At 45.9% G+C, this 13730-nt stretch overlaps 1 protein-coding gene across 1 annotated transcript in view; it reads right to left on the bottom strand.

Moving 5' to 3' along the window:
* Window positions 1-9326, bottom strand: part of NCALD (neurocalcin delta) — a 468360-nt gene extending 459034 nt beyond the window's left edge. Inside the window, exon 1 of the mRNA XM_027561419.1 lies at window positions 9304-9326. The gene's annotated coding sequence lies outside the window, so the exon portion shown is untranslated. The remainder of the gene's footprint in view (window positions 1-9303) is intronic.
* Window positions 9327-13730: the final 4404 nt, after the last annotated feature.

Genomic DNA, 13730 nt, shown 5'->3' with positions numbered 1-13730 from the left:
AGATCTTCCAAAATTAAAAATAGAACTACCATACGATCCAGCAATTTCATTTCTGGGGATAAATCCAAAGAAAATGAAAATACTAACTCAGAAAGGTATCTGCAACCCCATGTTCACAGCAACATTATTTACAATAGCCAAGACAAGGAAACAACCTATTCAACTGATAATGAATGGATAAAGAAGCTGTGGTATATATACACAGTGGAATATTACTCAGCCATCAAAAGGAGAAAAATCCTACCATTTGCAACAACATGGATGGACCTTGAAGGCATTATGCTAAATAAAATGTCAGACAAAGACAAATATTATATATCACTTACACGTGAAATCTAAAAACAAACACATTTTTTTAAACCCCACAAAACTCATAGAAAAAGAGATCAGATTTGTGGTTTCCAGAGGCAGAGGACGGGGGGAGAAGGAATTGGAGGAAGACGGTCCAAAGGTACAAACTTCCACTTATAAGATAAGTAGGGGCAGAATGTACACAGTATGATGCTGGGTGATGTATGGGAAAGATGTTAAACAAAAATAAATCCTAAGAGTTCTCATCACAAGGGGAAGCATGTTTCTCTTTTCTTCTTTCTTTTAATTCTATCTATATGAGATGATGGATGCTAGCTGAACCTCTCTGGTGACCATTTCACACTACATGTAAATGCAACCATCCTGCTGTACGTATGTACACCTTAAATTTACAGTGACATATGTCCGCATTTTTCAATAAAACTGGGGGAAACAAATTATCTAGAATTACTATCCAGGTGGCCCTAAATGCAATGACAAATGTCCTTATAAGGGACACACAGAGGAGAGGAGGGGGCCAGGCGATCATGGAGGCAGAAGCAGAGGTGATGCAGTTTCAAACCAAGAAATGCCAAAAGCCACCAGAAACGAGGAGAAGAAAGCAACACGCTCTCCTCCAGAGCCTCTGGAAAAAGCCTGGCGCTGCTGATAACTTGATGTCAGGCCTCTGGCCTCCAAAACGGTGAGAAAATGAAGTTCTATTATTTTAAGCCACCCAGTTTGTGGTAATTTGTTATAGAGGCCACAGGAAACTCATACAAGCCCTCAGCCACCTCTCTCACCGTGGCCTCAGCCTCGCAACCTCGGGGAATGGAAAATATGAGGCCTTGCAAAGCAGCCGGCTGTTTTCACAGTGAGCCTAGTCCTGGCCCCAGAATAGGTCTTTTCCCCAGCGCAGTACTTCGCGTATTTGGAAACCATAATAATCAGGCTCCCACAGAGCTTTTTCTGGCTAGACAGCCCCTCAAGTCATGCCCCAGGAGAGACGGGCTCACCCCCACCCCACTCCCATCCCCCGAGCTAGACTCTGCCCTCTGCACCCTCCGGCCAGAATAGCAGGGAGGGAACTACCACCTCCCTTATCCTCAACACTCTTTCTTCCAATGAGGCTGAAATCTCATTAATGTTTAAGTAGTCAGGTTACACTGTCAACTCTTTTGAAGCCTTCAGTTAAAAGTAAAACAAAACAAACTTGTGTCTTTTTCACGTGTGTTTCAAGGACATATTGTCACCCCCATCAACTGCACAGAAAGCTAATCATATTTATTACTGAAACATAACCAATCAGCTATGAAACCTATCTACAAAATACATGTTGTTATTTAGGAAAAGAAAGGCGGGGAGGTGATTTCTGAGCAGTCACTCTACATTTTGACAGTTGAGCAAATCAGATTATTATCAAAGAATCAAAACACACAGGATTCTGAAAACCCTAACATTTCAGGACCAACTGGATGTACAGAAGAAAAACACATCCATGGGTTGAAATCCCAGCTCCACAACTCACTAGCTACCAATCTAGAATAGTTCCCTCAGCCTCTTGATGCTCCCTTACCTGTAAAGGATAACCGTAATGCTCCCTGGTGCTGAATTCCCTCTGCTTTGTCCCTCCAGATCCACCTTCCTCCCTTCTCCACTCTGCTCTCAGCCCTGAGAGGCTGATTGCTATGAAAAAGGTAGTCCTCGCATTTCCAGCCCTCTGGCTTCTGGATGGTTTGGCCAATAGGACACCAGCAATGCGGAGAAAAGAGTGGCTGGGACTTACTCACCTGGTGCCTCCCGGCCAGGCCACAGCAGTTTCTGGAATTGCTGTATTTTGCTGAAAAGCAATCCCAGAAACTGCTCTTTCACGTCACCCTTTCAGGGCTGGGTAGTAAAGGCCTGCACACTTGTCTAGCCATTCTATAGGATTTCCCTTAACGTAACCCACAACTTTCCGAACACAGTGGTCCCCTCTTATCCATGGGGAATACATTCCAAGACCCCAGTGGATGCCTAAAACCACAATAATCCTGAACCCTATATTCACTATGATTTTTCCTGTACATACATAGCTATTCAGTTCAGTCATACATACATAAATAGCTATGGTAAAGTTTAATTTATGTTAGGCACAGTAAGAGATTAACAAGGACAAATAAAATAGAACAGCTATAATAATATACTGTAATAAAATAATGTGAGTGTGCTCTCTTCCCCTCTCTCAAAATATCTTATTGTACACATCTGATGCGTTTTCCATCTTAACTAAGCATTTATCACGCACTGATGCCATAACTTTTGCTGTTTGAGGTACGACAGCAAAACCATACACACTAACATATGTGAAACAGACAGCCAGTGGGAATTCGCTCTGTGACTCAGGGAACTCAACTGGGCCTCTGTGACAACCTAGAGGGGTGGGCTGGGGTGGGAGGTGGGAAGGAGGCTCAAGAGGGAGTGGACATACGTATCCCTATGACTGGTCCGTGTTGATGTACCGCAGAAACCAACACAATATTGCAATTATCCTTCAATTAAGAATAAATAAATTTTTAAAAACTAGCATGAATTCCTTCTTCACAATGTCATGGATAGAAGATTCATCTTACCATAAATCCCACCAACCTTAGCATAAGATTTTTTTCTTTCCTTGTTAAGTCAAGAACCTTCACCTCCCATTTAAAGGAAGCACTTCCAGCTTATCTTTGGCATACCCGAATTCCCAGCATCATTACTGTTGCATTTTAGGGCCGTTTTTAAAGACAATGGGTGACTTGCATACAAGCACCAAGATACCATGACAGTGGACCTTCTTAATGACCAATGAACGGGATTCTCTGGACAAAGGGATTCGCCTTGTCTTGGACAGGGTTGGAGCAGGACAATGTGAGATTTCATCACAATACTCAGAACATCTTGTCATTTGAATTATTTCCAGAATTTTCCACTTAATATATTCAGACCACGGTTGACCACCAGTAACTGAACCCTTAGAAAGCAAAACCGAGGTTAAGCAGGGACTACGACTATAGTCCCTTCATTTAGGTTTTTTCAGTTACACCTTTTTTGTTGTCGTTGGCTGTGCTCTGCAGCTTGCAGGATCTTAGTTCCCCAATCAGGGATCAAACCTATGACCCCGGCAGTGGCAGCGAAGAGTCTTAACCACTGGACTGCAGGGAAGTCGCCAGTTATATACGCTTTTGAGTCTGTCATCTGCTGCGCAGCAGGACTCTGGCTGATCAACCTTTTATAGGGTTTATGTTCATAGCAGCATCACTCAAAATAGCCAGAAGACAGAAGTCATACATGTGTCCCTTGACAGAAAAATGGATAAACAAATGTGGTATATCCATACAATGGAATATTATTCAGCTTTAAAAAGAAGGGAAATTCTGACACATGCTACAATATGAGTGAATCCTGAAGACACGTTAAGTGAAATAAGCTAGTCACAAAGGGACAAAGATTGTATGATTTCACTTCTATAAGGCATCTGAAGTGGTCAAATCCATAGAAACAGAAAGCAGAACGAAGGGTGGTGGCCAGGGACTAGTGGGCAGGTAGAAAGGAAAAGCTTTTGTATAACAGGTGTGGAGTTTCCGTTTGGGAAAATGAAAAATTTCTGGAGATGCACACTGGTTGCAGTTGCACTTAATGCCACAAAACTATACACTTAAAAATGGTTAAAATGGTACACTTTATGTTCTGTGTTTTAACCATAATTTTAAAATGTATTTAAGAAATATTGCTCACCTATTGCGCAAACTACACGGGGATACACAAACGGGAAGATCATTGTCCCCATCAAGGGGGCGTAGCTCCTGTACCTCCCCGCCACATACCCCTTCTTCCAGCAATTTGTTCCCTTGTTATCTCTTGCACTTTCAAGCTGGAATGCAAATTCCTTCAAGATAGGGGACTAGCTCATATTCAGCTGAATCTCTAGAACCTAACAAAAAGTTGCACAGAAAAACTCCTCAAAAATATTAATTGAATTGGATAACTGAGTAAATATCTAGCCAAAGATGTCTATGTTCTTTTCTTCTTGAGTCTTCCAGCCAGCCAGTACTTAACATTTCTTGACATTATCTACCTATATTTTCAGAAATGAAAAGAATAGAGTTTCAGGCTAAACTCATTTTAAATTGTCACAAATGACCCTACTAAGTGCATCAATTATGGGTTTCAAATCAGAACTCCTTTGTTTGCCAGCCATGTATCCTCCAGCAAGCTACTGAGTGCCCCTTAGCCTATTTCCCTCATCAGTTAAGCGGGAATGCTGACACTACTGTAAGTGAACGTCTATTGGTTTTCAATCCAAACTTTATGGCTCAATCTTCTGGAGCCAGTTTAACAATGTTCTGCTGGAGAAACACCCTTGCTCCTACTTCTTAGCCTATGGCTCAGCAATGAAACCTATAACCAAGCCCAAGCCCTAGACTGGTGTGGAACTCCAGCCACAAAAACAGGCATGGGACTCAATCAAAGCCAATGGCCACAGTCTGCCACTGTGAGGAATGCTGGGATATTCAATCATAGTGATAGAGAGGGATGGTGAGGACCAAGCCCGGCTGTCATTACTGCCTAATCCCACACCCTGACAGACATCACTAATTGACCACAGCACTCTTTCCTACTGAGCCTGGACCCAGTCTTGGATTCCTCTTCACCCCAGCTCTCCAGGCAGCCACGACCAATCTATCACAGATGACAGGCAAAATGAAGCCAACTGTCTTAGCTTGAGACTAGCAGCTGGCAGTTTTTCTGTAAAGAACTGTGTAGTAAGTATTTTAGGCGTGGTCTCCACTATATATTCTTCTTTGTGTTTTGATGTGTTGTGTTTTAAACCCTTTAAAAACCTTAAAAAGCATTTTTAGATCTTTCAGTTTACAAAAACCCCTGCTCTGGAGCCATGAAATCAGACTCTGGGGCTATCCCAGAGATCCACACACTCTCTTATCTCACTCTGCAGGGCTCCTGGAAGCTCAGTCCAGGAGCGCTTGGAAATGCCGCCTCAGTCAGAAGCACACCCACAGAACCCACAGAGGAGCTTTGATGACAGGAGAGTTTCTGTTCTCATCATACCAATCCCAGAGCAGGCTGACACCCACTCTCGGGGGGGAAGCTACACTCCCAGGAAGGGCTCCCAAGCCCATGCATGTAGCAACCTTCATTCTACCTTCAGGACCTATTTTATTGCACACCTCTCAGATAGCCGAACCCCCATTCCTCACAGCCAACCTGAGGAAAGTAAGGAAAGAGCTCAAATGACTACATTTCTCCATTGTTAGTCTGACCCCTTACAATTAAAAAAAAATCTCTGAAATTGTTCCACAAGAGTCTACCACATTTCTTTTGACCAGCCTTTGAGTCCCTTGGACTGCAAGGAGATCAAACCAGTCCATCCTAAAGGAAATCAAACCTGAATATTCATTGGAAGAACTGATGCTGAAGCTGAAACTCCAATACTTTGGCACCTGATGTGAAGAGCCAACTCACTGGAAAAGACCCTGATGCTGGGAAAGATTGAAAGCAGGAGGAGAAGGGGATGACAGAGGATGAGACGGTGTCATCATGGACTCAATAGATATGGGTTTGAGTAAGCTCTGGGAATTGGTGAAGGACAGGGAAGGCTGACATGCTGAAGTCCATGGGATCGCAAAGAGTCAGACACAACTAAGCGACTGAACTTTGATTCCTTAATATTTTCCAAAGTTTTTTTTTTTTTTAATTGCAGAGTAATATATATAAAGACTGGTTTGGTCTTCCTCTCTATTATTTTCCATGTTTGCTTCTGGCTTTGTGCATGCCTGCTAAGTCGCTTCAGTCATGTCTGACTCTGCAACCCCATGGACTGTAGCCTGCCAGGCTCCTCTGTCCATGGGATTCTCCAGGCAAGAAGACAAGTGGGTGGCCATTCCCTTCTCCAGGAGATCTTCCTGACCCAGGGATTGTCTCCTCTGTTTCCTGCACCGGCAGGTGGATTCTTTTACTACTAGCGCCACCTGGGAAGCTAGGAACTTTGGTTGACTGATGTTCATTTATTCATCCAACAATTACTTATATAATAACAATCCACTTGTCCAGGCACTTGCAGCTTGGGAAGATCTATGTAGATGATGCAGAGTGATAAGAGGGGTACATGTATGGTGCAATTGCAGCATGAAACAAGGGTAGTTCGGTCAGCTGGGGAGGAGGCGGGTACCCAGAGGTCTGCTGGAAGGTAATGTCACTGCAGCTGAGCAGGGAAGAATGCATAGGAGTTGACCAGACGAAAAAGGATGGGAAGATGGCAGGTGTTGAGACTCAGTGACTTGAGTCAAGGCTACACACAGGGAGGCTTGGGAGATGAAGGTGGCAAGGAGACAAGTGTACAGTCACAAAGGTCTTGAAGTCCAAACTCTATCCTGAAAACCACAGAAAACCTCTGAAGGAATTAGGCTGCATGACTGGCTTAGATTTTTGTTTTCAAAGCAAGTCTTCTTTTTTTAGAAATTCATTTATTTATTTTAATTAGAGGCTAATTACTTTACAATTTTGTGGTGGTTTTTGCCATACATTGACATGAATCAGCCATGGGTGTACATGTGTCCCCCATCCCGAACCCCCCCCTCCCCATCCCATCCCTCTGGGTTGTCCCAGTGCACCAGTTTTGAGTGCCCTGTTTCGTGCATTGAACTTGGACTGGTGATCTCTTTCACATATGGTAATATACATGTTTCAATGCTGTTCTCTCAAATCCTCCCACTCTCGCCTTCCCCCACAGAGTTCAAAAGTCTGTTCTTTATATCTGTGTCTCTTTTGCTGTCTCATGTATAGGGTCATTCAAAGCAAGTTTTCTAGTTGCAATTTAGAGAATCGATTGAAGCAAAAGTGTCGATTTGGAGCAAGAAGCCCAGTGTGAAGGCAACTGGAGCAATTCAGGCAAGAGGTGGTGAAGTTATAAACTAAATCAGTGACAATAAGAACTGACAGAAAGCAGCAGACATCAACAAATGTAATAAGAGTGATGAGTTCAAACTTCATAAGTCAACTATATACTTCAATATAATATATATAATTTAAAATTTAAAAAAAACATCTCATCCTCTGTCACCCCATTCTCCTCCTGCCCTCAATCTTTCCCAGCATCAGGGTCTCTTCCAGTGAGTAGGCTCTTTGCATCACATGGCCAAAGTACTGGAGCTTCAACTTCAGCATCAGTCCTTCCAATGAATATTCAGGGTTGATTTCCTTTAGGATTGACTGGTTTGATCTCCTTGAGTCCCGGGGACTCTCAAGAGTCTTCTCCAGCACCACAATTCGAAAGGATCAATTCTTCGGTGCTCAGCCTTCTTTATGGTCCAACTCTCAAATCCATACTTAACTAGTGGAAAAACCATTGCTTTGACTATATGGACCTTTGTCAGCAAAGCAATGTCTGTGCTTTTTAGTATGCGTCAACCTCACATCACAGATCAGGAAACACAGAGAGATTAAGCAAGGAGCCCACAGCCTGAGAGCTATTCATGTCCCAACCAGAATTCATATCCCGCAGTCTGGCTGCAAAGTCCACACTCCTCACAGCCCACTCTCCTAAGCACATTTAAAGAGAAAGAATATTCAGGATGGGTGCTGAGTGACTGAAATGGGCAGATTTCAAGGCAATCTCCAGAGGTCTGGCTTGGTTATCTTTGAACATTTGGATTTCAGCTTCTTAAGCCTCTTCTTCTGAAGGAAACCCCATCCCCAAGTCTGTAATTAGCCCTCGCTAGCCTGACCTGGACATCCACACTACCCCTTTTGCCATACTATCCATTTCTCTTCTGCTGTGGCCTTGCACACCACATCAGACCCTAGAACATCATTTCCCAGCTGGACAGAAAAACCTCACAAGCCTTTCCAATCAAGTCTGAGAAACCAGGACAGCAAAGTCTGCTCTTGGCAATACAGAGGCTTAGGTCTATCATTTTCAAATCAGCGAGAACTGGGAAAACTTTGAGCAAGCCTGTGCGGTTTCCTTCTCTGCGAGTGAGACCTCGGCAGCCCTGGTTCTGTGTTTCGCACCGGCTGCTGGACGGAGCAGAATAAGTATCATTATTTGGGTCTTGCACTCAACAACAGAAGCGCACGCGCCGGGCCTGCAGCCCCAGACAGACCCGCAGGAAGAAAGCGGCCCTGCGGGGAGACCAGCAGACAGCCAAATAGCTTTCATTTCTCCAGGCATGAAAGTTAAAGCAAGCATCTGCAGCAAGAAACTTGTGTATTTCCTGCGGACAGGGAGACCTCCTGCCCCTCCCGGCTGATACAACCCACTTTGCACATCCTGCTTCTCTGGGAGCTAAAAATAAATTGGTATGCACTGAAAAACACTCAAACACATCTCCCCAGCACACCCCTTCCCGAGTCTCCGAGGGCAAGAGACACAAATCCTTCAGGTCCTGAGTCCACAATGCAGACCACTTCCTCATCGGGGTTCCCTGGCGCCTTCTGGTGGTTCCTAAAGCCCCCTCTACAGGAGCCCACCCCTCGTACACGCCCACTGCGGCTTCGGAGGGCCGACTCTGAGGCTCCCCCCGGAATCCGCGAGTGCCCGCGACCCCCACCTCTTCCCCCGACCCCCGGAAGGATGCTTCTGGTGTCCTGGGCCACCAGGCGCACGAACGCCCCCTTCCGACCCAGCGCGCCCCCATCCTGCCTGCCCTGCGCGCCTCTGCGCGTCCCTTAGCAAAGTTGGTCTCTCCTTTCCTGCCACTCTCCTCGGGGTCTTTGGTTTAGTTCTATCTTCCCTCGGAGGCATTGAGTGGAGGACAGGGGAACTGACAGAATGAGCTGCACCCGGGAAGGGCAGCGGGGACCAGGTGCCCAGGACCGCGCGCCCCTCGCGCCCACCCCTGCGCCCGCCGCGCCCCGAGAGCGTCGGCTCCCGCGGCGGCTGCTCTTGGCGCCCTCGCCCCTGCACACCCGCCCGGCTGCAACTCCGGCTCCGCTCCAGCTCCCGAGAAGCGGAGGGAAGGCGCTGCGACTCACCGCCTCGGCCGCTCCCGGCGTCTGTGTCGCCGCGGGTGAGGCGGCGGCGGCAGCGCCTTCCCTCCGCCCGCCTCCCCCTGGACCGCGCCACCGCCCGCCGCGCCCCCCTCCCCAGCCTCCCTCGCCGCCTCCCTTGTAGCGGCCGCCGACACCGCCCCCCCACCTCCACACACACACACACACACACACACACACACACGCACGCACACACACACACACGCACACACACTGCTGCCCCCCAGGCAGCCTCTCCAGGGTGGGCAGCCGGCTGGGATGCAGGGGGCCAAGCCGAGGCGCGCGTGGGGTTTGCAGGTGCAGTGGACACCCCTATTTTCTTGGGTGCAGCCGCTAGACTTATCCCCGTCGTACTCCCTACTCCTAGCCCACTGCCGAGCTTCCAGCCAGGCTTCTAGCCAGGCTACACTGATTCTTTCCAAGGGACGCCATTTGTTTGCCTGTTTGGGCCGTGGGAAGGTCAGGTTCAACACAGAGCATCTTCTGGGCGTCGACCGGGAGATCCTCGGGTCTCCGCCACGCAGAGGTTAAGTTCAAGGGAGCCTTAGAAGGACAAACCCACAAGGTGGTGATGGGCCACCTTGCCTAACCAGTGTTTTTTCTCTACCAGAACTCAACAAAAAGGTGGAAAGGACATCTAAGGGATCTCTTCCTCACGATGTTCCCCCCACCTCCTGTAGCCCACCAGAGAATGTCACCAAATCGTCCATCTCCACTGGAGATGAGAAGCAGCAAATCTCTTATCAATTTATTCAACCAATATTTATCGAGTGACTGCCACCACAATTCCTGTCTTGTGTTGGCCACTCATGACCTCTCAAAAAGCCACCATAACTTCCTGTACTTGTCAACGTTTCCAGAACCCACAGAAGAGCAAATCAATTTCATTGATTAAAAAGCTTGCTGATAAAAATAACAAAAAGGCACCATGCAAAGCTGTAAAGGCACCATGACTTGCTCATACTTGTTCTGATTACGAAATCTTTTAATATGACTAGTGGTTAAAAAATGACACTTACATTTAGATTCAGACATCAACTCTGATTTGAAAATCAGGTAAAAGGTTCACCTGACCAAAACCACAGTCTTAGTTCTGCCTTCCATTTCCACTCCTTCAGGCGAAGCTTAAGAAACAAAACTTACCAGAGAGGCTGTTAAACCATTATTGGACACTACAGTTTGCTCTTGAATTGAATTAGCACATTAGCCCAACTGCTTCACCTCCCTGGATACACTTTGGAACCTAGAGAGTTGGATTTTTTGGTAAGCCAGCCTGCCCCAATAGGTTCCAGTTTAACTGGGTTGCAGTCTCGCTTGCAGACATTTTACAAGAATCCCAGGAGATTCAGGCAACCAGGATTGGAAAACCAGGAATTAGCCAATCATCCAGCTGAGCCTGAGGCAATGGAATGACAAAAAAGTTCTGATGCTGGGAAAGGTCTGTGCAGGTGTTGCAAACTTAAATATCCCAAAAGGATTAAAAAGAAGTAACAAAGAAGTGATTCAGGCTGCTGATACAGGGCCAAACAGGGAAGAACAACAAGCCCTAAAAGAGACAGTCTCATTTTTCCACGTGGAAAATACAGGTCCAGTGTAGCCATCGAACTGGGATTGCTTATTTTTTATTTTGTTTTGTTGCCCTCCCCATCCCCGCCCCCCATGAAGAAGCCAAAAACCCCTATTTAGTGTGAACTCTTCTAATTTTAAAATGTTGGCAACTTAAAAAAAATTTTTTTAATGCTCTGTGCACTAAAAAAACAGAAGAAGAAGAGTTTGTAGGCCACAAAATGTCCCTAGGTCATCATTTTGTAACCTGTGGTCTGTATCATTGAGGTCATCGCCTACAGACTGCAGGAAGAACCCTGATGGGCAGAAGATGGCAGTGCTTGGGGTGGGAGTGTCTCTGAGAATGGTTTAAAAACCCACTTTCTCTAGTTTTAATTTTAATAGTCTCTGCTTTTTTAAAAAAATCTTTGTTAAAATACAACTCATATAGCATTCAATTCACCCATTTAAAGTATACAATTTGATATTTGTAGAATATTCACAGAGCTGTACAATTATCACCACAATCAATTTTAGAACTGATTTTCATCCCCTAAAAAAGAAATGTCATGCTTATCAGCACTCATTTTCTTTTTCTTTCCCAACCCCCAGGCCCTGGCAAACACTAATCTTTCTCTATGGATTTGCCCACTGTGGCCCTTCATATAAATGAACTCTTCATACAATATGAAATCTTTTGTGACTGCTTTCTTTCACGTAAAGCATACTGTTTTCAAGGTTCATCCATGTCAACAGTACTTCATTCCTTTTTATGAACAAACGGTATCCTATGGTATAGATATCTTCTTTCATCCTTTTTTTCAGTTGATGAACATTTAGGTTGTTTGCACTTTGGGGCTATTTTAAATAATGCTGCTGTGAACATTCATGTATAGGTTTTTGTGTGGATGTATGTTTCTCATGGGAGTCTATCTCGGAGTGGAAATATTGAGTCACATGGTAATTCTAAGTTTAACATTTGAGGAACTTCTACACTGGTTTCCAAAGCAGCTGCACCATTTTAGAGTCTCACCAGCAGTGTGTGAACATTCCAATTTCTCCACATTCTTGCCGACACTTGTTATTTGCCATTTTTCAAGTTTATACCATCCTAGTGGACGTGAGGAGAAGGCAATGGCACCCCACTCCAGTACTCTTGCCTGGAAAATCCCATGAACAGAGGAGCCTGGTAGGCTGCAGTCCATGGGGTCGCTAAGAGTCGGACACGACTGAGCGACCTCACTTTGACTTTTCACTTTCATGCATTGGAGAAGGAAATGGCAACCCACTCCAGTGTTCTTGCCTGGAGAATCCCAGGGACAGAGGAGCCTGGTGGGCTGCCATCTATGGGGTCGCACAGAGTCGGACACAACTGAAGCGACTTAGCAGCAGCAGCAGCAGGGCTACGGTGGCATACATTCATTCATTTATCTACTCCACAAATATTTCCTAAAGCCTCCTAACAAGGCTTTAAACTATTCTAGTTTCTCAGGATATAGCAATAAACAAAGCAGACAAGATTCATATTCTGGTGGGGCTTCTAGTTTAATGAAAGAAAAGAAAAGATAGATGATAGATACATAGATAGAACACACAAGATCCACATCAAATGAGTGCTATGTCAAGACTCCACATAGAGTGATAAGCTGGAACAACTAGGGAGAGAGCCAAGCAGAAGAAACACAGAGCCAAAGCTCTAATCTGAGGGAAGAAATACACAGCTCATTCTGGGAACACAAAGAAAACGAATGTGACTGAAGCTTATTGGGTGTCTTTGGCTGAACTGCCTAGAAAGTTGAGCCCAAGCAATCGGTTAGGTGACAAAACTATAGGAAAGTGCAATCTCAGGAAAGGATGGAGAGAAAAGAGGAGTCAGGAAGACAGAGAGAGCTGCTGCTGCTGCTGCTGCTAAGTCGCTTCAGTCGTGTCCGACTCTGTGCGACCCCATAGACGGCAGCCCACCAGGCTCCCCCGTCCCTGGGATTCTCCAGGCAAGAACACTGGAGTGGGTTGCCATTTCCTTCTCCAATGCATGAAAGTGAAAAGTGAAAGTGAAGTCGCTCAGTCATGTCCGACTCTTAGCGACCCCATGGACTGCAGCCCACCAGGCTCCTCCATCCATGGGATTTTCCAGGCAAGAACACTGGAGTGGGTTGCCATTTCCTTCTCCAATGCATGAAAGTGAAAAGTGAAAAGTGAAAGTGAAGTCGCTCAGTCGTGTCTGACTCTTAGCGACCCCATGGACTGCAGCCCACCAGGCTCCTCCATCCATGGGATTTTCCAGGCAAGAGTACTGGAGTGGGTTGCCATTGCCTTCTCCGACAGAGACAGTAACTACAAAGAAATGAGTTACACAGCTGGTGACTGTGCTAGAGGCTGCAGGAAGCATGGTGGGATTGTAGGAGGCAGCATGGAGGCATTAGTGAATAGGCTAAAGAAGGGTTCAAAAGGGAAGATGCTGACTGCTGGTCTACAGAGAAGCAATGTGATGCTTCTGAAGCTTCAAACATCTGACAGGGTCAGGGGAAATAGTCCTGGTGGGGAAGGAAGAGAACATTCACTTGCAGGCTCCTTTCTCATGTTGCTCGATGTTAACTGATCAGCACTACCGGTTAGGGAAGTCCCAAGGCGGAAGGCGCAAGGCAAATGGTGGGAGGTGAGACACTGTAGGGCCATACCCAAGAGCAACTTGAGAGATTCAATCCGAGGTAGTGACAGAAGGTGCGGCCACCTGGCTCCACAACCACAGTAACAGCACAAACCATCGCTGGATTTGCTCTAGCAAATTGGTGTCTCATCATCCATTGAGTTGGTGCATTAAATGAGTTCTGTCTAGTGGGCAAGGGGGGAGGGTGAAAGACAGTGTG

Source organism: Bos indicus x Bos taurus, chromosome 14 (assembly GCF_003369695.1).
Source record: "Bos indicus x Bos taurus breed Angus x Brahman F1 hybrid chromosome 14, Bos_hybrid_MaternalHap_v2.0, whole genome shotgun sequence".
Lineage (NCBI taxonomy): Eukaryota > Metazoa > Chordata > Mammalia > Artiodactyla > Bovidae > Bos > Bos indicus x Bos taurus.
Note: the sequence above shows the minus strand (reverse complement) of the source record. Positions and strands in the feature narration are given on the sequence as shown.